This window comes from Rhinopithecus roxellana, chromosome 6, assembly GCF_007565055.1.
Source record: "Rhinopithecus roxellana isolate Shanxi Qingling chromosome 6, ASM756505v1, whole genome shotgun sequence".
NCBI lineage: Eukaryota > Metazoa > Chordata > Mammalia > Primates > Cercopithecidae > Rhinopithecus > Rhinopithecus roxellana.
The window spans coordinates 23,644,189-23,671,099 of NC_044554.1; the positions used below are offsets into that span (position 1 = coordinate 23,644,189).

Here is a 26,911-nt window from a genome sequence, read left to right on the forward strand (position 1 = left end):
GTTGAGCCTAAGATTCTGTCTTTATAACATAGTCTTCTGTGGGATTCTGATGATGCTCTGAGTAAAGAAGCATTGTAGTAGATGTCCTTAGTGAACTGAAATGAAAATTTGGCGTAATTTGATATTTTCATAGAAAGTTTTATATAGAAGAGCCCTAGCAATTGGTTTGTTTTCAGTATTTTTCATATTCTTTCTGAAGTCCTATTTAAACATAAATCTGCAGAGTAAACCATTTCTTCTTAAAGGTAAATTTCAGCTAAAAAGTCTTAATTTTTAGAATCTTGCATAATATAATTTTCTCATTTAAGTGTTCTTTATATTTAGTGTTAAATTATGCTTTTTTATATATCACAAGCAAAAGGCATATAGGAAATGGCAAACTGTTGCCTATTTTAAATCAAAATAGGGTCCAAACTGCTAAGATATATTTCAAATATGTGAAGATATTTGTGGCATTGTGGCCATACCCAAGTACAAATTTTATCACTAACATTTCTTAAATTAATAAGTTAACATTGTACATATGTGTGTATCTATATTTCACGAACATTTTTAAAATTGATATTAATGTTGTATCTTATATACATGCCATGAAGATATACAATACTATGTTGTATGTATACAAAGTTATATTGTATATATACATGCTGTTTTTGTATAAGTATGCATTGCAGAATGACTAAACTAAGTGAATTAATACATACTTTACCTCACATGCTTATCATTTTGTTATGATAAGAATATTTTAAAAATCTACTTCCTTAGCTATTGTCTATTATAGTACACTTTGTCATTAACTATCATCACTATGATGTCCAACAGGTATCTTAAATTTATTCCTCCTGTCTAAGTGAAATTTTATGTCTTTTGACCAACATCTCCCCAATCCCTTATCCTCCCTCCTAGCCTCTGGTAACCACCATATTACTCTAGTTCTATTAGTTCAACTTTTTAGATTTCACATACAAGTAACATCATGGAATATTTGTCTTTCTATGCCTGGTTTATTTCACTTAACATAATGTCCTCTAGATTCATCCATGTTGTCACAAATGACACAATTTTCTTTTTTAGAGCTGAATAGTTTGATTCCATATCTTAGCTATTGTAAATAATGCTGCAAGAGGAGTTCATGTATTTCTTTGACATACTAATTTCATTCTATTTGAACATATACCCAGTAGTGGGATTGCTGCATCATATGGTAGTTCTATTTTTAATTTTTTGAGAAACTTCCATACTGTTTTCCATAATAGCTGTGCCAATTTGTATTCCCACCAAGAGCATACAAAGGTTTCACATCCTCACCAATATTTGGTGATTTTTTTTTTTTTTTTTTTTTTGTTGAGACAGTCTCATACTGTTGCCAGGGCTGGAGTGCAGTGGCACAGTCTCGGCTCACTGCAACCTCTGCCTCCTGGGTTCAAGCAATTCTCTTGCCTCAGCCTCCCAAGTAGCTGGGACTGCAGGTGCATGCCACCATGGTCAGCTAATTTTTGTATTTTTAGTGCAGTTGGGGTTTCACCATGTTGCCCAGAATGGTCTCAATCTCTTGACCTCATGATCCACCTGCCTCAGCCTCCCAAAGTGCTGGGATTACAGGCATGAGCCACTGTGCCCGGCCTTTGTCTTTTAATAATAACCATTCTAACAGGTGTGAGATGATATGTCATTGTGGTTTTAGTTTGTATTGTTCTGATGATGAGTGATGTCAAGCAGTTTTTATATACCTGTTGGTCATGTGTATGTCTTCTTTTGAAAAATGTCTGTTCAGGTTCTTTGCCCATTTTTTAATCAAACTACTTGTTTTCTTATTATTGATTTGTTTGAAGTTCTCATATATGTTGAATGTTTAACTTCTTATTAGATGTATGATTTGCAAATATTTTCTCCCATTCCATAAGTTGTCTCTTTATTGTTTATTTCCTTTACTGGGCAGAAGCTTTTTTTTTAGTTTGAAGCAATCCCATCTATCTATTTCTGCTTTTATTGCCTGTGGTTTGGGGCTCATATCCAAATAATTATTGCCTACACCAATGTATTGGAGCTTTCCCCTTGTATTTTCTTCTAGTACAGTTTTATATCTACATTTACAGCTGTTTATGGTGTGAGATGAGGGTCCAATTTCGTTTTGCATATCCAAAAGATATCTAGTGGATATCCACTTTTCCCTGTACCATTTATGAAGAGATTGCCTTTTCCCCTTTATGTGTTCTTAACATCTTTGTAGGAAATCAACTGACTGTAAATGTGTGGATTTATTTCTGGGTCCTCTTTTCTATTTCACTGATCTTTGTGTCTGTTTTTATGCCAGTACCCTGCTGTTTTCATTGCTATAGCTTCATAGTAGATTTTGAAAAGCAGATAGTTGTGATACCTCCAGCTTGGTCTTTTTTGCTCAAGATTGTTTTGACTATTGGGGTCTTTTGTGATTTCATACAAATTTTAAGATCTTTTTTTCTATTTCTGTGAAAAATATCATTTGAATTTTGATAACAATTGTATTGAATCTGTGGATAGCTTGGGGCAGTATAGACATTTTAACAATATTAATTCTCCAATCCATGAACATGGGATATCTGTCCATTTGTTGGTGTCTTCTTCTATTTCTTTCATCATTGTTTTATCATTTTCTGTGTACAGATCTTTAACCTCCTTGGTTATATTTATTGCTAAGTATTTTTTGATGGCCATTATAAACAAATACCATTTTAAATTGATTTTGTAAACATCCCAGGTAACCCATGGAAAGAACTTCTATTATATTTGTAAGTCTGTACATGTTTTGTCCACCCCTTTTTATGCCACTATATATATAAAATACAAAACAAATTAAAGTAATATATTTTGAAATATATTTTTCAGCAAAGGATCAAAACACTGCACAGTGTTTGTAAGTGAAGTGTGTTTTAATAATATTCCATGAAATTTATGAAATTTAAGTGTTCTTATTGTCCTTGTATAGGAAAATATTTTTATACTTTTTCCCTGAGTGGAAATTGATTGACTAACTTACCAGAAACAATGCTTGACAGTGAAATATTATACAGATATCACAGTGTAATAAAGTTAATATTCTAAGAATTGCCTATAACAGTAACAACGCTTTGACCCAAAGATTCCATGGAATTTTTTTTTTTTGAGACGGAGTCTCACTCTGTTTTCCAGGCTGGAGTACAGTGGCATGATCTCAACTCACTGCAGCCTCCACCTCCCAGGTTCAAGCAATTGTCCTGCCTCAGTCCCCTGAGTAGCTGGGACTACAGGCACAGGCCACCACACCTGGCTAATTTTTTTTTTTTTTTTTTTTTTTTTTGTATTTTTAGTAGAGTTGGGGTTTCACCATATTGGCCAAGCTGGTCTTGAACTCCTGATGTCAAGTGATCTTCTCGCCTCGGTCTCCCAAAGTGCTGGGATTACAGACATGAACCACTGTGCCTGGCCCTATAATTTTAAGAATGTAAAATTTTGCTTGAGTTAATCACTTTGTTAGTTATTTGCTATCATTCTTCACATAAGTAGACATAGAAATGAAAGAAATTTAAAATATCATACTGTTATTTGTCAGTTTTCATCACTGTCATTATTCTTACTTTGTACTATGTGTCTATTCTACTCCACCATTCTCCTCTAGTGCCTGTTATCTAACTTATCTTCACAGCAACTTTTTATTTCACAGAATGTTACTGCCCTGTAGATAGATGTGCTCAAGGTGTTCTTTATCTCATCGCCTACATACATTTCTTGTCTCTTGTTTCCAAGACACATTAAATATGGCACAGCTAAGATCTTTAAAATAATTTTTAATTAAGAGTAGGGAAGTAGCAGTACCATAGAGGCTCAAATCTTGAGGGTCTAATTTGGTGTTGGCAGGGTAAGATTTTGACAAGAGCCCTTTTATAAAAATAGCTATTTCCATGGCTGTGGAATCACAGGAAGGTCCTGAGTGTGTATTTTGGATTTGTCCTCAAATTTCAGAATGCCTCATTTCTGTATACCAGTGTCCCAGCTGTTGCAGACTTTGTAATGCGTTAGTATTGGACTCAGAAATTGAGTTTCTGCCAGAGGATTCTGGCAGTAAGTATCCTCCTATAACAACAGACAAGTGATAGCAGTAGAAATCCCAGGGGACTTCACAATAGCATATCTTAGGATTCAGTGTAATGGCTTAACTTCAATATAAAGATGATCAGAGTTAAGTACAGCTTATTGTTCCACTCTGGTGCGTGGTCTGTTAGGTGCCAGTTATGTAAATGACGATAATTACAAGAGAGTGCCAAAATGTGTCCTCCATGAGAAACTATGCAGTTCTTAAATAGGTCATTCTGCAATCATAAGAAGCCTTCTAGGGGGGTAACAAAATCTCCCTTCTATGGGAGAGGTTTAATGTCTTCCGAGACAATGGGAGAAAAGGGCCATTTCGAGCAATGGCCATTTGGAATTTCTCTCAGATTACAAAGTATTTGTTTTCCCAATGTCACTCTCAGAAATAAGGTTTTAATTTCCAATTTTAACTATCCATCTTTTTATAAGCATTCTTTCATGTGCTTCCTTTCTGATAACAAACCAAAATGATTAATTTAAAGAAGAGAAACATTAAACTGAAATCCAGTTTTTAAAAATACATGATAAAACAGCTTACATTAAATAGATATTCCTTTGGGCAGTAGTTTTACATATTAAAAAAGTGAAGTCACTTTTGGAAGAAACTTTAGCATACTCTTTATCACAGGATAAGTTACCTAAGTCCTTATCAACCCTATGGGTAATTTGATTTTTAATAGTTTTGTCTCTTACCTTACATAAAAATTGCTTCTGTAAAACAATGACTTTATTTTTAATGCTTCAAAATATAGTCATCCTTTTAAATCACTATCCATATGGAATCCCTCCCATCCCCTTGGAATTTTCATATTTTTTAATGAAGTGTTCTTCCTCACAGTATTTTGATCTACCATATTGTGAATAACTAGTTTTAAAGATAGAGCATGACCAATGTAGTTTAGTGATCTATGTCATATATTGTGTAACATAATGAAAAAAAAAAGACTTAAAAGCAACACTATCAGGTAATTTTTTGCAAACTCTGAAGGGAGGGAACATTGCCTGTTTGTCTACATTTTTATCTCTAGTATCTAACAAAGCTTACATTAATAAATATTAATTAGATAGACTTAATAAAGAAGAAGTTAGAAAATAAATATTAGTTAAATGAATAAGTGAGATATCTGGTACAATGGCCCATTCAATTCACTGATTCTAAGTGAGAATACAAACATAGGTAGGTAGATAGGTAGGTAGGTAGATAGACAGATAGACAGACAGATAGATACTGGATATGTTTTTTAAGACATCAGTTTCTAATGAAGAAGGCAAAGCAAGGTAAGATAAAATATTTTGCCTGTTAGTTTAGAAAATACTGAAAAAGAATGATAATGTATACTATGGAGTATGGTGGAATGGGCATTCCCATACAGTGAGGTGGGATTGCAAGTGACTATAATCATTCTGAAAAGGCATTATGATAATGTGTATCAAAATCTAATATCTGACTATGATTTGACCCAACAATGAAAATTTTGGGGAGATAATTATAAGACTGTCTTATAAGAAAGTTCATTGCAATATTATTTAAAATTACGAAAATGGGAAAAGTCTAAATATCTATCAGAAGAGGATTATATTAAAGAAAATTGAGCTTTCTAAGAACTGGAAATAATGGTGTGCTTTGGTGAATTTGAAATTTGTTTCTGTTTTTAGTGCAAAAGAACTGTATGGTGTTTGCCTAAATAAGCAACTATTTTACATAAAGTACTAAATTTAAATAGATGTAAATGAATATTAGTAAATATTTAAAAGATTTTAATAGAATTCTAATTTCATGGATAATTGAATCTGAAAAAGCATGAAAACTACTTGGATTTTTATGTAAATAAATTCTTAAACTGAATAACAAAATATCCATATGTGTAGATCCTTTTTCTAGACCCATGCTTAAAAGGGAGATTAGAGTGAGACCCCAACTCTACTAAAAACAAATAAACAAACAAACAAAACAACTGGGTGTGGTAGCATGCCTCTAGTCCTAGCTGTTCAAGAGCCTGAGGCAGGAGGCTTGCATGAGCCCAGGAGTTCTAGGTTACAGTGGACTGTGATTCTACCACTGTACTACAGCCTGGGCAAAAGAGCAAGACACTGTCTCAAAAGAAAAAAAAAAAAAAATACGTAGGGGCACACTTTAGAGAATGATTTCTTTTTATACTTAAACAATCTGCCTAAAATAATTGAAGGATTCTAACTGGAGACAGTGAGATAACACTTTTCTGACAACCAATAGTAATTTTTTGGATCTTCACTTAAAAAATAATGAAAGAGATAAAGAATATATTGTGGTAAAGTCATGGGTAAAAATATTTTAACTTGATAAAGGAAAAGAAATCTTACACTAATTTCAGTGTTATTTTCGATCACTAGTCAGTCCTCCTGAGTCATTAGTATAAAGGTCTGTAAAGGAGCTACTGTGTGCAAGGCAGTGTCATGGTTCCTGGAGGGAATGCTACTTTCTTTACTTAGTGTACAATTTGCATCTCAAATATCTGGAACCAGCTAAAATATGCGTGCATTTTACAAGTTTAAAAATATCTAAAGAAACATACTTTTCAATTAAATGTCTTTTAAATGACTAGGTGCCAGCTACTGTGCTGTGCATTCTTGGGGTTATAAAAGATGATTTAGAAACATTTCCAGCCCTTAGAAAGTTTACAATAGTAGATGTTAAGGGAAATTGAATGTATTCTTCTAAGAAATAAGATTTCTTAGGTTAGGTGAGTTAGGTTCTTCAATAGAAATGCTTCGTGTGATAATGCAGAATGAAGAGGTTTGCTTCCTGGTTTGGGATTTTATGTCTCTTCAACAAGTGGGCCACTGACAAAAGCTTGTTTAAAAAATAAATGGATGAGGGAAGAACTTGTTTTTTCTACCAGTCCGAATTTCACTGTGGTAATGGAAGTAAGTGAAAACAAAACAGCAGTGGGATATTCACCTTTAAGAACTTTGTTCCCTAGCAGATCATTTCCTACAAGCAAGAAGCCTTCCTGGGTCTTCCTATCTACTGGCTCTTAAACTGCTGATATCTACTAACAGGCACCATTTTCTAACTGGAAATTTGTACTTTTTTTATTTATATACATATTTTCTACAAATCATATTGTAGATAATTCAGTATAAGAAATAATTTTGAAATCAGAAATATATTATATCCTCTTTGATAGAGTTAAAATTTTAAAACTCAGTACGCTTGACAGATTTTTAGGGCTTAAGCCTGAAGGACGCCATAAAAATTACATGGATGTAGTTACAAAAATATTAAGGGATGCTTATTTTCACCATTAGTTTGTATCTTATTTTATTGAAAAGAACACTTGTATCACATTATCATGTTCATAACTCTTAATTTACCACATTATATGCTAAAGATAATCTAACCTAAATTTGTTAATGGCTGGAATAGAAAACATATTTCTCCTTAAGGTTAGTTTGCCCAAGATCTGTAAAATGTATCTTTGTGAATTCGCTTCAGAATGTTACACAGGCATATATATGCTTCATACTTTACCTTACAAACATAAATGTTGAAAATTTTATATTTATATAAATAAAAATAAATTATATGATCTAAATATAAAGGCATTTCTTCAATTTATTTAATAGTATTTTTAAATTATTACAATATTTCATCAGCAGTTGGTTCTTTATGGCTAACATTTCTTATCTTCAGTGAGCTTTGTGTTTCACAGTTTACATTACCCTGTAAAGTTTGTAAATTGTAAACTGTTTGGGATAAAGGAATTTATTGAGAGATCATCAATGATAGGGATGAGATCCTACAGAAACTCAGAATGGTGCTGGGATTAGAACTTGAATTTTCTGATGCCTCCTCGGCATCTCTGTCATTTTGTTTCTAAGAGTATTCTAATTTTAGCTTTAGGGTCTCTCCTTTAGAGGTTCTGAGCCCACTGTGTCTGCACCTGCACTGACCAAGGCCTCTCTCTTCTCAAATGGTTTCACCCTCCCCATCTCTTTCCTCCCCTGGACCCAGCCTTGGTGACACATGCAGAGGCTATCTGCCTCAAGCCTCTTTCCTGTAGATCTAGGGTAGCATTTCCTTGCCTTGGTTCCATGCAGGGTCATAATCTTTGCCTTGGGGTTTCTGGTTACTGATCCTCATCATTTCTTAAGGTGAATAGAGAACTGAAGTTTTGCTTTTTTCTCATTTGTGCCTCCAATTGCAGAAAGCTAGAATGTGAACTCTGAAACTTTTCCTCTGCTTTTCTTCGACTGTCTTTTTGCAAAAACATGTGCACTTGCTCTTCCTTTGGAGTTGTCCACCACATCCTTTTGCTCTCCATTAATAACCTCATGAGCATTCCTTCTCACAGAGAAGCAGCCTAAGCCCTCAAGTTACTACCCTAGCTAACCTGTTGAATATAGATAAGATGGCTTTGTTACTCTTATGAGGACTAAAAAGCATTTACACTGATGAAATGAATAGTATATTTATGTTTAAGTGAGTAACTTGGTGTAAACAGTCTTATTACCTTGGCTACATATTCTGAAATGCTTACTTTTTCTAACTAGAGTTGTCAGGTTTAGCAAGTAAAAACAGAAATCAATTCAAATTTAACTGGGAATCTTCTATTTTGGCAACTCTACTTTTAACTTCATCAGAAAATAGTACGTATTGTTTAATACTTATTTATAGATGATATCATTTTGTATTTGGTATGGCAGAAGATGATTATTATTAAAAATTTTTCATCTTTAATATTGGCCTTTTTTCTTTAGTGAACATCCTAAATCCAGTGCTTAATAACTTTGGAGACACTTTTTTAAGGGGAGTAAAATTCCTTTAGAATATAAGCTTGTATGTCTATTTATCTTCATGAAAAGTAAAGAAAAAGAAAAATAATTTGCTTGGAATTCTTTATGTTGTTTTAGTTGGCATAACTAGCAATGCTGTTAATAACTCAATTTATTTTCTTCTCTTTATACCCTGAACAGCTCTTTACTTGAGTCTTTTACTGTATAAACGTCCCTTCAGTTATATAATTTTCCTGACTACCCCTCGTAGAAAGAGAATGAGCTTCAGAGTCAGCCAGATAGTTGTTCAGATCTGTTATGCCACTCAAAGGCTTTGGTGAAAAAGCTTGGACATATAACCTAATTATGCTGAGTCTCAGTTTATACATCTGTGATAAAAAGAGGGTGTTTTGAGGATTAAATTTAGAATTATAACTGGCATATCATGAGCACTTGATCATTAATTTTCCTTTTCTTTTTGTTTTTACTGAACCCTTATGGTCACTTTTTGTAATATCTTTTAATGGCTTACAGCACATTTCTGCATTGTAATGTAATTAAACTGAATATATTTTATCTTTCCTACCATACTAAGATTCTTGTGTGCAAGTGATCCCATAGCATTGAGTGTATTGTATATGTACATATTCATTCAGATGTGGTGATATGGGATGGGAGAGTAGGGGTTATATCTCACAAGTACATTCATGAAATTATATATCCCTCCCCTTAAAGTCCTAGAGGAGATTAAAATACAACTTTTCAAAATATCATAGAACATGACTCTATTAAGATACTCTTTCTATCCAATGGGGCATTATCTAACTTGGACAGATTGCAGAACTAAATGCATATTGAGGTAAACTTTCAGGAATTACAGTATGCCAAACACATTAGTTAAAATGCACATACCTTTTTAGCAAACCCACTAAAGCTAGCAATCAGGAGTTAGTTTCAAATGACTATTATTATATATTTCCAAGCATCATATACTTCTAAGCATCATATACTTAGAAGAACTGATACCCACTGGAGGAACCCTAATTTCAAAAGTCTTCACCTGGAATAATACTACTTTATACTTTAGCTTTTAAAATACTTTTAAGTACATTATCCTCTCTGACTTCACAATCATTTACATGTGAAGTTAAGTATTACTAGCTGCATTAAATTAGAGCAGTAGAAAAGTACGTAGTTCTTCATTTAGTTCTGGAGGCAATATTCCAGAAGAAAATACCAATATATTTATATGTCATCAGTGTATGTAGGAGCACATTTTATCTAACAGCAGTTTAAATACCACTTTTTACCCATCAGCTATATTTCTCAGAAGAGTGATAGAAAAGCTTATCACTTTTGTTTCTCCTGAAATTCCAATCTCTCTCTCATTCTCAAAAGATAACCACACCTCTTTATTTTCTGAATTAGTTGAGACCATCCACTGTGAGCTCTTTCCCTTTCCTACCTCTGCATGTCAAAGTCACCTGTCCTCCCATCTCTTCAGCCTATCTCCTCCCCGTAAGTCTATCAGCTACCTGCTGCTGCTCCTTAATTCAGTCCTTTCCCGTTCCCTATTATGGGGACTTGCTCAGTTTTCTTATTAAAACTTACGTATTTTGGCTGGGCACGGTGGCCCACGCCTGTAATCCCAGCACTTTGGGAGGCCAAGATGGGCACATCACCTGAGGTCAGGAGTTTCAGACCAGCCTAACCAACGTGGTGAAAACCCGTCTCTACTAAAAGTACAAAAATTAGCCGGGCGTGGTAGCAGGCACCTCTAATCACAGCTACTTGGGAGGCTGAGGCAGGAGAAACGCTTGAACCTGGGAGGCGGAGGTTGCAGTGAGCCGAGATCGCACCATTGCACTCTAACCTGGACAACAAGAGGGAAATGTCATCTCAAAAACAAACAGAAACTTTTTTTTAGTATTTATTAAGCTCATTATTGTTTCTTTATTTAAAAAACAACAACAAACAAAACCCCTCAAACTGTAACTCCCTTTTTATGTTAGTCTTCACAGAACTAATCAAAACAATTGTTTGCACTCATGGCTATGGTGTCCCCATTAATTCCCCAGTAATTCCCTGCAATCTACTTCTGCTTCAGTACTCTATAGGAACTGATATCTGATAGGTCACACACAAATCATCAGATCTACATGAACTTTCATCAAATCTTGGCGTCTTTGAGTTTTTGATGTTTGAAGATAGTATCATTTATCCTGTCCCCTCTCAATTTTTAAATATATAACAGCTTTATTGAGATATAATTTATGTATCACAAAACTTACCCTTTTCATGTATACAGTTCAGGGGCTTTTTAGCATATTCACCAGATTGTTCAACTGTCACCACTCTTTAATTCCAGAACATTCTCATCACCCTAAAAAGGAAACTCCATTCTCATTAGCAGTCACTTTCCATTCTATCCTACGTCTGGGCCCTTGTAACCACTAATCCCTTTTTTTTCCTCTTTAGGTGTGTCTATTCCAGGCATATTATACAAACGGAATGATACAGTATATGATCTTTTGTTACTGACTTTTTTTATTTGGCATAATATTTTCTTTTCTTTTTTTTTTTTTTTTTTTTTTTTGAGACGGAGTCTTGCTGTGTCGCCCGGGCTGGAGTGCAGTGGCCGGATCTCAGCTCACTGCAAGCTCCGCCTCCCGGATTCACGCCATTCTCCTGCCTCAGCCTCCGGTGTAGCTGGGACTACAGGCGCTCGCCACCTGGCCCGGCTAGTTTTTTGTATTTTTAGTAGAGACGGGGTGTTAGCCAGGATGGTCTCGATCTCCTGACCTTGTGATCCGCCCGTCTCGGCCTCCCAAAGTGCTGGGATTACAGGCTTGAGCCACCGCGCCCGGCTGGCATAATATTTTCAAGATTTATCCATGTTGTAGCAGGTGTCAATACTCCATCCTTTTATGGACAAATATTCTATTAAATAAATATACCATATTTTATCTATTCATGAGTTGAAGGGAATTTGGGTTGTTTACATCTTTTGCTATTATGCATAATGTTGCTATGAACAATTATGTACAACTTTTTGTGGGAATGTAAGTTTTTATTTCTCTTGGGTATTATTGTACCTTGGGTGCAATTAATGGATCATATGGTAATTCTTTGTTTAACCTTTTCCGGAAGTCTTTTGGACTTCTATTACTGGGCTCTCCTCACAATTCATTGTCTTCCTTTTCACTATTTCCTCATCTCGTCTCAAGAAAATATTCTGCAGTTTGAGATCTTGACTCTTCCTCTCTCTGTGGTGTCTTTACCAACAATCTAATAAACTCCCTTTACCTTAACTATTCATCTATGTCTTACTTTTGGGAATCTGTTGTCAGTGGGATCACTCTGATCACCCTCAACCTAGAGCTCTGCATTATATTTACTGTCTACTAAAGAAATCTTCTCAATAATAAATAAATAAATAAATAAAAATTAAAAAAAAAAAGAAATCTTCTCTTGATTATTCTGCCATCAGGCAAACAACATAATCTTCTCTCCAGTGCCTGTGTTTTATAATCTAATTTCCTTCCTTTTAGTAGTGACACAGCTGTTCTTTCAGTTCCTTTCGACTTAAAATTTTGAAGTCATCATTGACTCCTGCTAGCCTTGACCTCATACCCATTTATGAAGTTGTGCTAGCTCTTCTTTGACAGTACCTCTCATGATTCTTATTTTGAACTAACATGATTCATGTTATTCTTATCTCTTATTTGGACAGTTGCACATACCTTTTTACAAGTCTTTATACCTCTGTCTTGTCTCACTCTCTTCATCCCTTATCTATCCTTTACGACATGACTTCAGTATTGTCCTGGGCCAGGCTTATTTTATTGCCAGATTTCAGCAAAGTTTGTTCTTACCTGCTATATAACATCAAGACTCTTTGTCATTTATTGTTTAGTTATATCCAATAATTAACCCCAACCAATCTTGTCATCCTGTTTTACTAGTTCCTAGACTAAGTGTATGCTCTATCCAAGATCAATTATTTTCTTTTCACTATATGTAATCTCACATTTTCTTTGTTCCTACTTGGCATGGCCTTCTGTCATCTCCATGAGATGATTGTCATGTAAGTCCAGCACAAATATTATACCTTCATAAAAATTTCAATGAGCTTCTCAACAAAAAATAATTTATTCTACTTATGAACCCCTGAAGCGTTTTTAAAACATTGTTTGTGACCTTTTGACATTCATCTAGATCTTTCTTATTAAACAATAATCTTTTGAAGATAGAAACAATGTCATGTCACTCCTTCTACCTCCACAAGTGTGCAGTGCTAAGTTCTTTGCTAGGTATATGGGACATAGTCGCAAACATTTTTAAGGTCAAATACTTTTATGTATTTTATTCTTCCAAATATTTTCCCAAATACTACTTCTCCTATAGTCTTACTTTTAAGTTGAAGAGCATATTCAGAACAGAGGATTCAAATAATAGTTTACATTCAGATATTGTAGTATAATTTAGTAGCATGTATTTTTCAGTTAATATCTGATATAATGGTTGAAATTATAGCAATATAGAAGTAATGAGTTTTCAATACATATCCAAACAAAAGATGATATTGGTCTTAAAATGAAAAAAAAACACTGCTAAGGTAAGTGTAAAACAAAAAGTAAATCCAAAATCTATTTGGGAAAAATAATAAAATATTGTATAGCAGAAAGAAAAATAATCAAAATAATGCACAAAAACTATTCTAGTTACTGGAACATGTCCCATGATAAAGAGACGTTGTAAAATCATTAATTTTAATAAAATCAGTCCTAATTTGTCTTTACCTTTCATACCTTAGAATTTTAAAGTTGGACAGAATTCCTTATTATGTATTTAAAATTATTGTAGATAATATTAAGATATTACATTAGCAAATTATTACCATTAGCAATAGAATAGTGAAGAACATAGAGCTAGGACTATCAGGCTACTTTGTGTACTGCCCCCTATAGAATGCTGACTCTGAGGAGGAGAATGTGTTCTCCCTATTAAACTCATTCTACATCTGAAAAAACAAAAACCTGTCTTAGATATTAGTTACTGTTAACTCACAGGCTTATTTCATAGAATTTCTGAGGTCATCTGGGGCTTTGGAGCCATAATGGAATATACTGAATATTGGGTTTGGACCTGAACCTTGAAGAATGTATTCTCACTTCTGAGGATGACTTGAGGATCCATTCCATCACACATTCAATATCCTGATTGTCTCTCCTTTGTCTCTATATCATGAGATATAAGCCAAAACCACTCTGACATTTGATGGGTAAATAGGATGCTTTGCAAGTAAGTACTCTTACCAAAGTGCCCTTATTAGAGTATAGTATTATTTCATAATTATTATACAATAAGTAGTCTTAGTATCTCAATTTGGCCTCCATAGTGATGTACAGTATAAATATAATATATCCACACATTAATTTTCTAACTTTATGTAAAATATACTGTAAAATATCTTTTCTCAAATATTTTTTAATAATTAGCTTTTTAAACAAACAGTCTAATTATGTATCAGGATGGAAAAATAGAAGGTCAATAGCTACAGATGCATAATTTCACTCTGATAGATTGCTATTTGAAAATAGGTTATGCCAATTAGATGATTAATTTCCTTCTATTAAATAGCATTATGAGACTTCAGATTACATTTATCAGTATATTCTCTTTAGTGGGAGCATAATATGAAAAAAGGCCAAACAGAATACGAATTTATATTCTTTCTGGAAGGATCTGAATATACTTTTTATCAGCCACACTTGGGAAAATAATTAGAAAATTAAACTCTGTTTGAAAACTTATTTTTATGTTTTGTATTCAAAGTAACATGTTGAAGACATAATGTGTTAAAGGTTAAACTATATGAATATGAGGAGCAAAAATCTGGATATCCTGCTGGCAATTTTTTTTTTTGGTTCTGGTTATCTGCAAAGTATACACCCCTTGTCAGTATAACTAGGGAGTGACTGTGTAAACATTCTTGTTTCTCCTGTTCCACATAATCGTTTCTTGTATCATATTTCTTCTGACCTCGCTATCTGAAACCAATTACAGGAGATCCATTTGGGCTGCATCTATTTTCATAAGAAGCCTAGGCAACAGTGTTTTTCTCAGAGATGAATATCAACATCAAATATGCTTCTGAGTGCTTTGTTATTTATGTTTCAGAGAGATTTTGTAGCCTTCAGCTCTCAAGAATGTGTCACGCTGTGCTGTTTATACATTGAAGATATTAATGGGCGTAGATGTCATTTTTCATTTTAATGTCTCAAATGCAACAGGCTGATAGGTTAAGCATTCCTATTTTTATGGGGAGAGATATGACTGATGTCTGTTTTTTCCCCAAATATACATATATTTACTTTGAAAAAAAAGAAGTTATTTATAAGCCATAACATACTCAACATTTTTTTGTTTTACTGGGTATTTCTAAGCTATTCTCAAATAATTTTATATTTGGTAGAAGTTTTCAGTGTTCTTCAGTGGAAAAAAGTATTTATCTGACAGGTTACAAAGCATTTTTATCCTTAGTTAATTATCACCATGACCTACTCATTAGAATTATTCTATGAAGTTCATAACTAGCATAAAATTACTACTAGTGAAGAAGTATGCTTGAACTTTGCTTTTCGTACACAAATTTAGTTAAAATTGCACAGTATGAGTCAGGAATGATGTTTTCAGTAAGTATTTTAGAGAACAATGCACTAAATTATGAAATATGTGCATTCCCACATCTCTGCAGTCTAACAAAATGTTTACCTTTAGTGTCTTATACAGATTATTTCTTTTTTTCAAATTTTTTAATTTAACCTGATTTCAAATTTTAAGATATCTTAATTTTCTTTAGGTTTCCTAAAATAGGATAACTTCTTTAAGTAATGTGCACCCCTAATTAAAAACAAATGTGTTTTTGGAAACTAGATATGGTTTGGCTGGCTTCGAAATCTCTTTCTTGTTTCTGATACATTGGAAACAGACTCAATCATTATGAAAGGAAATTTTGTAAACAACTTTTATTTTTGTTCTAAATTAATTTTTGTGGGGGAGGGTGACCATCTAAATGACTAGATGGCTCAGAGAACTTTATGAATGGCCCTGGATTTAATCTTTTGTTTGTATTGAGAGAAGTGGCAAGTGATTTTTAAATTCATATTTTGTGTCATTTGACACCTAACACTTTATATTGATGGAAGTGTTTTATCTAATAATCTTTCATTTTTTGAGTAGCTATAATAATTAATTGCAAGGATGAACTAAATGTCTCTGAGCAATTGTTTATTGAAATTCAGTCTTAAAGTGTTATCCCGAATACTGGAAATAAAAATGTCATATGATGCATGCAGTCAGAATGCAAACTACCAGAGCTTTCTGCTTATGAGTTTTAAATCATTCCTGATCTCCTGGAATTGTTTTTTGTTCTTCCATCTCTTATGCTTACTATAGCAATCTCTACTCTACCAAGAGAATGTTGAAATAGGAAAGAAGTTATTTTTCCTAAGAGTTTGTATTAAAAGATGATCCTCAGCTATTTTGGAGAGAACTATAAATGCGTATGAAAACCAAAATACTTTAAAAGTAGAAGCATTTTTTTAGCCAGCTATCCTGTGATATTTCATTACTATTATCACACCTTTCCTAACAGTGTAGGTGTATGCTTTTGACTAGTGATACTTTGATGAGCGAAACTTGTAAAATATTTAATTTTCTAGTGTTTGTCTACAGACATTACGTAACATTGACATATTCCATTGATTACATGGGTTTTGTTGAATGAATATAACGCAGGGTGGTAAAATGGATGGGCTCCCAAGCTTGGGAGAGAAGAGCCAGAGTTTTTGACCAGGATCTGCTACTGCTTTGTGACTTCAATCAAGTTATTCTAGTATTGATTCTTCAGTTACTTGTTTGAGAAAGGTAGGCTAGGCAGTTTCTAAGGCCTTGTCCAGCTCTAGAATTGTGCAGTTCTATAGTAATAATTGATCAGATAATCAGGATGTTACAAAAGTTTAGAGTTCCATCAAGCATCAGGGAAGTATCAATATATAATGAAATCCAAGTTAAGGATAATGGGGGCAGTAGCCATAAAAACAACATACATTCTGTGATAGTTGTTCTATTCATTTACAGATTCAAAACAAAAAGATTATATTGTTGTTTCCCATGTAAAGTCTGAAAAATGAATATGCTCTCTTTACTGGTGAAGAATAATTCATTATAATGTCATATATTCTCCTTTACTAGAATCTTACTCATTGCCTACTAATGATTCCTTTGACAGAACAGAAACAATATGGCACACTGGAATACACTCAGGCCTGGAAGCCAGGAGACCTTGAAAACAACATTCATAAATTGTTCTGTGATCTTGAACAAAGCAACTGACTATTCTAGGTTTCATTTTTCTTATTTGCTAGAATGAGAAGGTCAGATTAGATGATTTTTAAGATTGCTTTTAGTCCTTGTCATTCATGATTCTAAGATCCTGAACAGTGTTCAAAAATTTTTTAGGAATAATAGGTAACTACATAATTTAATATAAATTAAGGTAATAGGTATACAAAATAAACTCATCAACTCAAAAAGAAAAAAAAACTACATGAAAACAATTAGGCATCAACTGGAAAAATAATTTAATGCATTTTTATTTTGAGAATTTCAGAGACACAGCCTAGGACACCTATTGTAATATCCATTTGGAAAAATATCATTTGTAGTCACTTTATAAGTTACAATTTAAATAGGAAGGATATATTATTTAGAATATTGAACAAAAAAGTTTCAAATAGTCTTATGATAATAAAGTAATTATGAATTTTTTTTTGTTTTTTCAAACTGAACTCTATAATAAATTCCCTGAGTTCACTGGAATGTGCCATCCTTAGAAATATTTAGGTTAATTTGTAATGACTTGAAAAGTTAAAAAACAACAACAAAGATGATTATCGTGAGTGAGTGTATCTCCAAATGTAAAAAGTGTGCTTTACAAACTATGCCAGATCCTGCTATGGGAAGACAAATCAATGTTGTTAGGAGATGGTGCTAATGCATTCAGTTTGTTTACTTTGGTTTCTATGTCTGCCTGCCTTTCAGAAAACTTGCTTGGAGCCAGACTGTAGCAGCCCTCTCTGTCTTTTCATAATTGATCAGGGGATGACTGCCTTCCCTGAGGGTTAAGACGTGGCAACTTTTTCTGTTTGCTCAGCATCTCAATGCAGTAGTTCAAACATTGTTCACACCAGCTGGCAGTGTAATGCCATATGCACATCTTGTCAAAGCAACTGTTGTCATGGATACTAGAAACTCTCTTAAAAACCAGATCATTGATTATAATCAAAATTGTACTTTTTATTAGCTGAAATTCTTGATTATTATAGAAGAATATTAATCTAATAATGTTTTCTCATTGTGAAAAATGTATCTTGTATTCAAAAGCAGTAAATAACATAGTAGGCCAATGATACAGGTTAGTTTTATGTCTTGAAAAATTTCATCATTAGTGTTCATTGAACTCAGTTGTTGAGAGAGAAAATGAATTTTTTAAGAGACTCTTAAAAGTTTTTGTTAATTAGTTTATACTCCTACCTTTAGAAGAATATACTATGCATTTTTGGTCAATGGCACTAGCTTTTACATGTTAAGTTTATATAGTACATTTACTGAACTGTTCCTCCTCCACTAAATGAAATGCTTACATTAATTTCTTATGTTAAGTTTTATTTTCCTAAGTGGGAAAGAAAACATAAAAATAAACGAAAACATCTTCTATTTTGATTGGTATTCTGTCACACATAGAAACAAACCTGATTGGTTGAGTGGTAATTTCTTTGTTCTCTGATTTTGCTAAGAATGCAAATGAAAACCACTCAATTTTATTTGGCATTAAAACTGCACTTTATTTTGTCAAAGGAGAGGTTTCCCCTTGAATTGTAAGTACAAAAAAAGTGTTTTCAATCTTTAGTGAAAATCCTTATTAATTCACTTTCAAGATAATCTGATGTTGATTTGTCAAATTTAATTACAGCTTCCGGTAACACTTGAAGTCTACTGCGTTTGCCTCAAAATTGTAATATGAAAATGCAAATTGAATGATAATTTAAAAGGGAGTGGGCATTTTAGTTGAACACTCAAAGACAAGTTCCTTGTGGAAATGAGTTTATTGATGCAGTTTATGATTTTTATCCTCTTTAAGCACTTTAAACAAATTAACTTTATTTCCTGCAGGATTGCATGTTTCTCTGTGATTCTGAGTAAAGTTATATATGTGTGTTTGGCAGTTTTTTTTCGTATTAGAAGATAAACAAGGTAAATGATTCTCTCTAGAAAGGAATATGGGAGTTCTTGTACATTGAATCCTTTTACTGTTAACCAGGAGATAATTGATAATTTAACTTTCAACAAAATATTTAGATATGGTTTCATTTTTACTTCTAGGCTCTCCAGGCAGCAAGACAACTTCTTTTACAGCAGCAAACAAGTGGATTGAAATCTCCTAAGAGCAGTGATAAACAGAGACCACTGCAGGTTAGTAAAGCACTCCTGTCCTTAGGGTCTTATTTTAAAAGATGTTCATAATGATAACAGATGTGCAGACCCATTTGTATATATACAGGAAATTATTACATTTGCATACGTAGGTAATTTTAATTCATAAAGAGAATTCATTTTATCTTCTTAAAAGAGAAAAAAATAATATTCTGTTGGCATACATTTTAAAAGTTTACAAGGTAACTCCTTGCAAAAAATACATAGGAACCATATTTGGTGTATATAGGCTTAAAGAATTTTGCATAAAACCCCCTTGTGGGATTTTTTATGCATACATAGGTTGAAATGTAAAATTTTTTTCTTAAAAGCAAAGTTATAGTAAAATGGTGTGGAAGGAAACAAAGAAGTCTTAGACAACCCTTCCGCAGTTGTATCCAAGTGACAAATGCAGAAAACCTCGAGGATTGCCAAAAAAACTGTTTGAGTTTGCCAAGGAGTTATTGCTGTTGCTACAGTTATAAAAACACATTCTGGAGTTTGTTGTCCTTACTCACTATGTTTGTCCTGTGAAACTGATAGTATGTATGTCTTTTAAAGTAACTTTTGTTACATAATATAATCCTTGTTTTATGTAGTCTTCTTAACCAAAATATGTGGGACATTTTCTTGGGTGGGAAATGTTTCTAAGGTATATTTTTTGACTATTTGGAAGGTAAATTCTGGAGTTCCATACAACATCTCTCAAAGTGTTCACCAGCTCTGTTGAAAGATAAGTAATGCTTTTTCCTGAATCATGTGTTACATACATTTCTAATAAGGCAAATTTAGTTTTTTTTAGCATCTCTTATGGCTTTATTTTAACAAAAAAAAAATTTTTTTATGGCCCAGCTGTCTGTTTTTATTTTCAGGTGTACTTACAGATGTTAGTAACTAAGTCTTACATGATGGCCTTCTGAAGCTTAGTTTGTATAAGAGAGAAGTATGAGCTACTGATTTATACAATCCAAAAATTAGTTATTACCTAAAAACTGGATAAAATGTATGGTCCCTAAACAAATGTGAGATAAGAATAGATTTTCCTGGGAACAAAGTCATTTGTGGAGGGTGGATGAGAAGAAGAGGGACTTGGGGATAAGGGATGTTTCAACAGAGAACAGATGTCTGCCATGACTGGAAATGAAAGTTTTATTTAATCAGCCTGAGTTTAAGATTCTTTTCAATTTTTTTCTCTTTTAAAAGCAATTTCACATTCCTTTGTTTTAACTAATGAATAATTCTGTGTCACTTTCCTCACCATCATATTCTTCCCCAATTTATAATGGGAGCGTAGGTGTAGTATTTCCATGGAGTTATCTGATTCCATGAGAGTCTCTTCATGCATTTACATGACAGAGAAAAATTTACATAGAAGTCACAGAAGATAGCAAATGAAATGTTTATCCTCACTATGGCTTCAGAGTGGGAAATTTGCTTTCTTGTTGGAATAGAAAAGGAGAATTAGATGCTGGCAACATAAGCAAAAGATAGGAATGAAGTTACTGTTTTGAGTGTCTAAAAAACACTATATATTTTCCTAATTCTATTTCATCATATTTCTTGACAAAATTGAGGAATTCGCAGTTGCTTCTTCCTCTCCAAAGCTAAGTCCAGTAGAAGTTTCTATATTGCTGGTTACCAGGGTATCTCTGGAAAGAATGGCTGGGCTTTAGTTTTTCTATTTTTTTGTTGTTGTTGCATTGAAAGGCAAGATTTGATACTTGGACTAAAATATACATACTTTTCCTTACAAAATACCCACAATAGAATGTGGGAATATTAATGGCTCTAAAATAAGAAATTGTTGTCTGTTTATCAATGCATAAGTAAAATTTTGAGCAGAAGTCTCCAATTTTGTTATTTTAGCATAAAAGAATGATTAAAACTCTTATAAATACCTTTTGACAATTGCAGTTGCTGACCATGACTACAAAGACTTTCACTGTGTCACTTGTTTTTCATTTTGTGATGCATATTAATCTGAATATATCTCCATTGTTTAGACTATAAAACTAGCATTTCATTATTATTTTGTAATTTTAATGAGATCTCATGCCAAAATATCATATGAATGAGAAATTGCGTTTTATGAATGAGAATTTAGAAATATTGAATGAGACTTATTCACCAAAATATACACTGCAATTAATATAATGTGAGCCTTCATTTTTAGTATTTCATAGGACTTGATAAGCTTAGCAACTAGAGACATGCTGGGATTGTATTAAAAATCTAATACAAGCTTAACAGCATCTGATACTAGCTTACACATCTGTTGTTAAACAGGAATATTAGGTAATGCTTATCCTTGTATCTTCAAATATCATGAGTTGCACTATTTGCCACTAATGTTTTAAAAAAGGGTACAATTTTTTTGTTAAAATTTTCAGTAATTTAATATGAAATTAACATTTTAAAAGTTCTCTTATATGATTCTCTCAAAACTTAGATCTTTTTCTAGTTAACTAAGTGTTTAAGCAAACTTTCATAATAGTTAGTGTATTATCTTTACATTTCAAAAGGATAATTGAAGATGTTTCAAAATCTGTATGTACAAGGCAAGGTATTTGGTATTACTCGATTATGATGGCTCTTAATATGACAGGCATAACATCTTTAGTAGACCAAAAGAGATACTTTGTATTTTTTAAAGTATAATTTTAATAGAGAACTACTTTATAAAGTTTGAAAGAAAATACAGATTTAAAAACCTGTTTTGATGGCTCAAGTCACAAGAACAATATTCAGTTGCTTGTTAACATTCACCTGAATTTCTTTTCTGTGTTAAGAAGTGGTGGCCAGATTTGAAGTGTGACATGGTACAGAGTCTATTTTTAGTAGACTAGTATTTATCTACTATTATTTTTTCATTTACATTTGTTCAGGATTTTGTGCTACAGATGGCATAGATATTAGCATGTCTAATGCAAAATGGAAAGAAGAAAACATCACATCTGACAAGCTTGAGTGCCAATTGTAGTAGTGATTTCACTTTCATGTATAGATATCTGAATATATGTATTTGAAACATGTTTACATAATCTACTCATGACATGAAACACCAATTGAATAGGTGCAATCAGCAAGTACATTGATTAATGGCATATTGATGAATAATATATAAAGATTGTAATGCAAATGGGAGCCAATATTAACTTAAGCATTACCAGATGTTTCTGCTTTACATTCTTACTGTGTATCCCAGAAACATATCCTAATAATAACAGTCAAAGACAGCTTCTCACTTTAATTTGTTTTATTTATTTAAATCTACCATTGCACTTCCTAGAATTGATATATTCATAGTGATCCACAATGAGGAAAGTTAGCCAAAAAGAATAATATTTAATCCTTTCAATTTCATGAAACTAATTTTCAGTTTAGAAAGACTGAGTTAACACACCACACCACACACACACACAAATGCCCACATGCACATACACACACATGCACACTTCCATAATCTGTAAATTTAAAAAAAAATAAATTTGTAAAATACATTTTCAATTTTCTAGCCTATGACAAATCTACTTAATTTAGTTTAGATATGAAAATTGGTCGCATTATTGTTCTTGTTACATTTACAGCCATGAGACAGACTTGTGGTTCTTCAACAGCTGTGCAGAGCAGAGACGTAAATTTAAGGTAAATGCCATTGCTTTGCTATCTTAGATGAATATTAGTTTTTAGCATTGTAATCACTTCCTTCATTGTAGGTTAATATATAATATAAAGTTCTCCTTTCTAATAGGTAATTGAATTCTAAAATTTTTATAATTCTGTCTTAAGAAGTTCAAGAATGGAATAGTAAAAAGCAAAAGAGAATTAAACTTGGGGGACTTATTCTGACTCTGCCACAAATAGTTATATAAGTTTGAGGAAGTTGCTGAACATCTTTAAAATAAAGACATTGGGCTAACTGATGAACAAGATCTTAAATTCCATGGTTAAATATTTATTTTGTTTTCATTTTGAAGTAAGTGAAAGGTATCTTAATTTTTCAGGATTGAGTGTATCTTGTTGGATATTGCCTTATGAAGTAAGGGTTATGTTTTTTTTTGCCTGGTTTTTGTTACAAAGCATTTGTTTATTAACATGCCACATCCAGAAACAGTGCCTTGGAAACAAAGAATTAAATCCCATATGTATGAAAACCATTGTGCAAATATAATTCTGTATATCTGAGAAAGCGTTGTTTTGTTTAATGCCTTGAAATATTATAAATTGCATTTATGAGAAATATAAGCTACATAAAAATTATTTAACCAATGTATTTAATAGTCTACATTGAAATATGTTTTGATATAATGCAATTTAACATTATTTTTACTTTACTATTTCATTCCAAATTGTTAAAAATAACAAAAGCTGACAAAACCAGAAATTCTATAGTAAACTAATTAGCAATACTGAAATTTCATATTCTATGTAAAAAATCAAGAATAAGGTATAAAACTTTATAATTTGTAAAATATTCTGGAGGAAAATACTAACTTATATGGGATATAGAATCAGGCATTACAGAATGTCTTTTAGGAAATTATAAAATTTTATCTATGTAGCTATAAAGAATGAAATTGAATATTTATTTTTCAATATTACTTTTAAATATAATGTAAAAGAAATGGAGAGAAGCTAAACCACATTTTGTTCCAAATAAAAGCAGCATTGCCAGAAAATTGAGATATAGGTTAAAATAGAGCAATCTATTGTGATGCCAGAAATTTAGAAATAAGTTTTTAAAGATATTCTTTACTATTTATATTTTCTGTGTATTGAAAAATAAGCAGGAGATCTAATACATTATTTCTTGATCATAATAAATGTATTTAATTCAAATATTGTTTACAAGAACAGACTGTGTCTTGTGTGGCTCTTATTTTCCCATTCCAGTGAAGAACATTTCTTAAAAGGCAGCATGAAATAGGCAAATTTAAAAGAATGTTATAGAATGCAATTTTTGTTAAACTATGATGGTGTTTCTATCCATGACCAGCTGCTCAAGGCTGACACCCTGTGGAGGAGGGTCTGGGATATTGAGCTCATTACTACTGAGCATGCTTGTGTGGAAAACTTACCGTACGATATACTCTTGGCATACAGAAGAAAGAACGACGTATTTTAGATCGGAAGCCTGCCTTTGCCATTAATAGGGCTTTGGATAGAATAACTTGATCTCTTTGGAGCCTGTTTCCTCATCCCTAAAATAGGAATAAGGATACCCAAACTTTCAAAATTGCTGTGAAGACCAAAAAGTATATTATGTAAAGTACTTAGCATAAATCCTTGGATAAGGAGTTAATAAATAATTACCATTATGCTAGCCTCCAGGAAATTGGTATTTAATTCAAAGTTATGCTATATATTTTATATCATAGCATTTGGCTGTAATTTTTTACTATTCCCAGCTATTTCAATGATTTGAAGTATACCCTTGTTGTAACTGTGTGTTTTAAGGAATACTAGAGTGTTTTCCCCTGCAATAGGCTCCGACCACATATATACTTCACACTCTCCACACATAAACTTGTATTTTAATGTTTATCTTCTCTATTAAACTGTAAGCTATATGACAGCAGGAATCATGAATTCTCTACTCTTCTCTAGTGCCTAGCCCAGTGCTTGGTGAATAATAAAGCTCAATAAATAAACTTATTGAAACAATGAATAAGGAAGAGATTGTGCTGAGTGGAGCAGAGGAGGAGGGTTGGAGGAGGAAAAAAATTCATTCATTAGATATAAATTGAGTGATTATTTATCATGTGTAATATCCTCAGGGACTTATGACTTAGTTGAGGAGATATTCAGAGTTGTGCACAAATAAATACATTATTGGCCACAGTGCATGTGCTGTAGAAATGGGAAAAACAGAAAGAACAATAAGCATTTAAAAAAGAAAATTATCAATTCAGGCTACAAGTGATCAGGGAAGACTTTGTAGAGAAGTTAGCGTGTATGATGGACTTAAAGAAAAGGAATTTGGTAGATAAATGAATTTTTGATGGATAATTTTTTAAAGATGTCATCAAAGATGTAGTCACAGGAAATTCTGAGATCTGGTTAGGCAAGGGTAAGTAGTTTGTTTTGATCAGCCTAGAGATATCATACTAATGGAATAATGAGTGGCTTGGGGGCTAGAAATACACATCGCTGATTGTGTAGAGCTTAAAATGTCAAGCTAAGAAGGCAGTATTTTATGGATTGGGTAGAAGAGGCTATTAAAGTTTTTTGATGAGGAAGTGAAATTATCAAAGTAATGGTCTGTGAAGGTAGCAACGGTACATTTGGAGGATATTTTCAGGGAAGGGAATTCTGAGAAACCTGGAATAAGGATAATCCTTTAAAAACTATTTAGGTAGGCATGATGTTGACCTAAGCTTTAGACATGTTGAGTTTGAGGAGATGGCAAGACAAGGAAGTAGAAATAGCTAGCTTTTAGCAAACTTGAAAGAGAGCTTGACAGAGGGGTCAAGACTAAAGAGAAATATTTGGGGACAACACAGAAGTGATAGGTGAATCCATGGGAGTAGAGGAGATTTCTGAAAAAGGTAATTTGAAAAGAAGAACTCAGTAACATTCATATTTTTTTAGAGCAAGAAGAAAAAGCAGAAGAGACAAGAGGGGACTAGAGAAATCAAATTAGCATTGGATTTATTAAGGAAGGTCAAGAAAAAGGGGAGTTTATAAAAGTTAAGGCTTGTCAGCCACATCAAGCAATGTCCACAGGAAGAAGAACATTTTTGCATAAACACATATAGTTGATTGCAACACAGATCGTTTTAAATCCCCCTCATTCTTCATCATTCATCAGTAACTCAGGATCTGCAGTACTAATGTGATCAACAATGAATGGAGAAAAATCATACTTTAACATGGATGATAAATAGAAAATGGGGAATTAATAAATGGACTTTTGCTTCTCAGATTGCAGTGTAAGAAAATGTATGTTGCATATATAATACTGAACTTCCATAAATTAAATATGGAAGAACTTTGCTTTCTAGGAGGCCAAATTTTCTGTTTCCTTAGCTATCTTGCTAATTTTCTCTTTTCTTAGCTACCTTTCTCTTTTTTTAGCTACCTTGCTACATTTGCTTCTTCCTGTAATCCATTAGGATTTTAAGTATATATTCCCTTGACTTCTCTACCTTAACTAAAGTGAGAGCAAGAAAGAAATAGAACATTAATATTGTTATGGGAGCTCTCTATAGGATTTAAGACTTAGGCTGCGAATTTTATCTTAAGATGTTTGGAAGTGTTATACAAGCTAAATTGAATGACAAAGTGAAGAACAGTGTCAGTACATGATTAAAGACAAAAAGTGGCCAGGCGCGGTGGCTCAAGCCTGTAATCCCAGCACTTGGGGAGGCCGAGGCAGGCGGATCACGAGGTCAGGAGATCGAGACCATCCTGGCTAACACAGTGAAACCCTGTCTCTACTAAAAAATACAAAAAACTAGCCAGGCGAGGTGGCAGGCGCCTGTAGTCCCAGCTACTCGGGAGGCTGAGGCAG

General features: G+C 32.9%; 1 protein-coding gene across 1 annotated transcript in view; it reads left to right on the forward strand.

Moving 5' to 3' along the window:
• The window catches only part of FOXP2 (forkhead box P2), a 201,975-nt gene that overhangs the window by 15,607 nt on the left and 159,457 nt on the right, over positions 1–26,911 (forward strand). Inside the window, exon 2 of the mRNA XM_030933309.1 lies at positions 19,309–19,398. The gene's annotated coding sequence lies outside the window, so the exon portion shown is untranslated. The remainder of the gene's footprint in view (positions 1–19,308; positions 19,399–26,911) is intronic.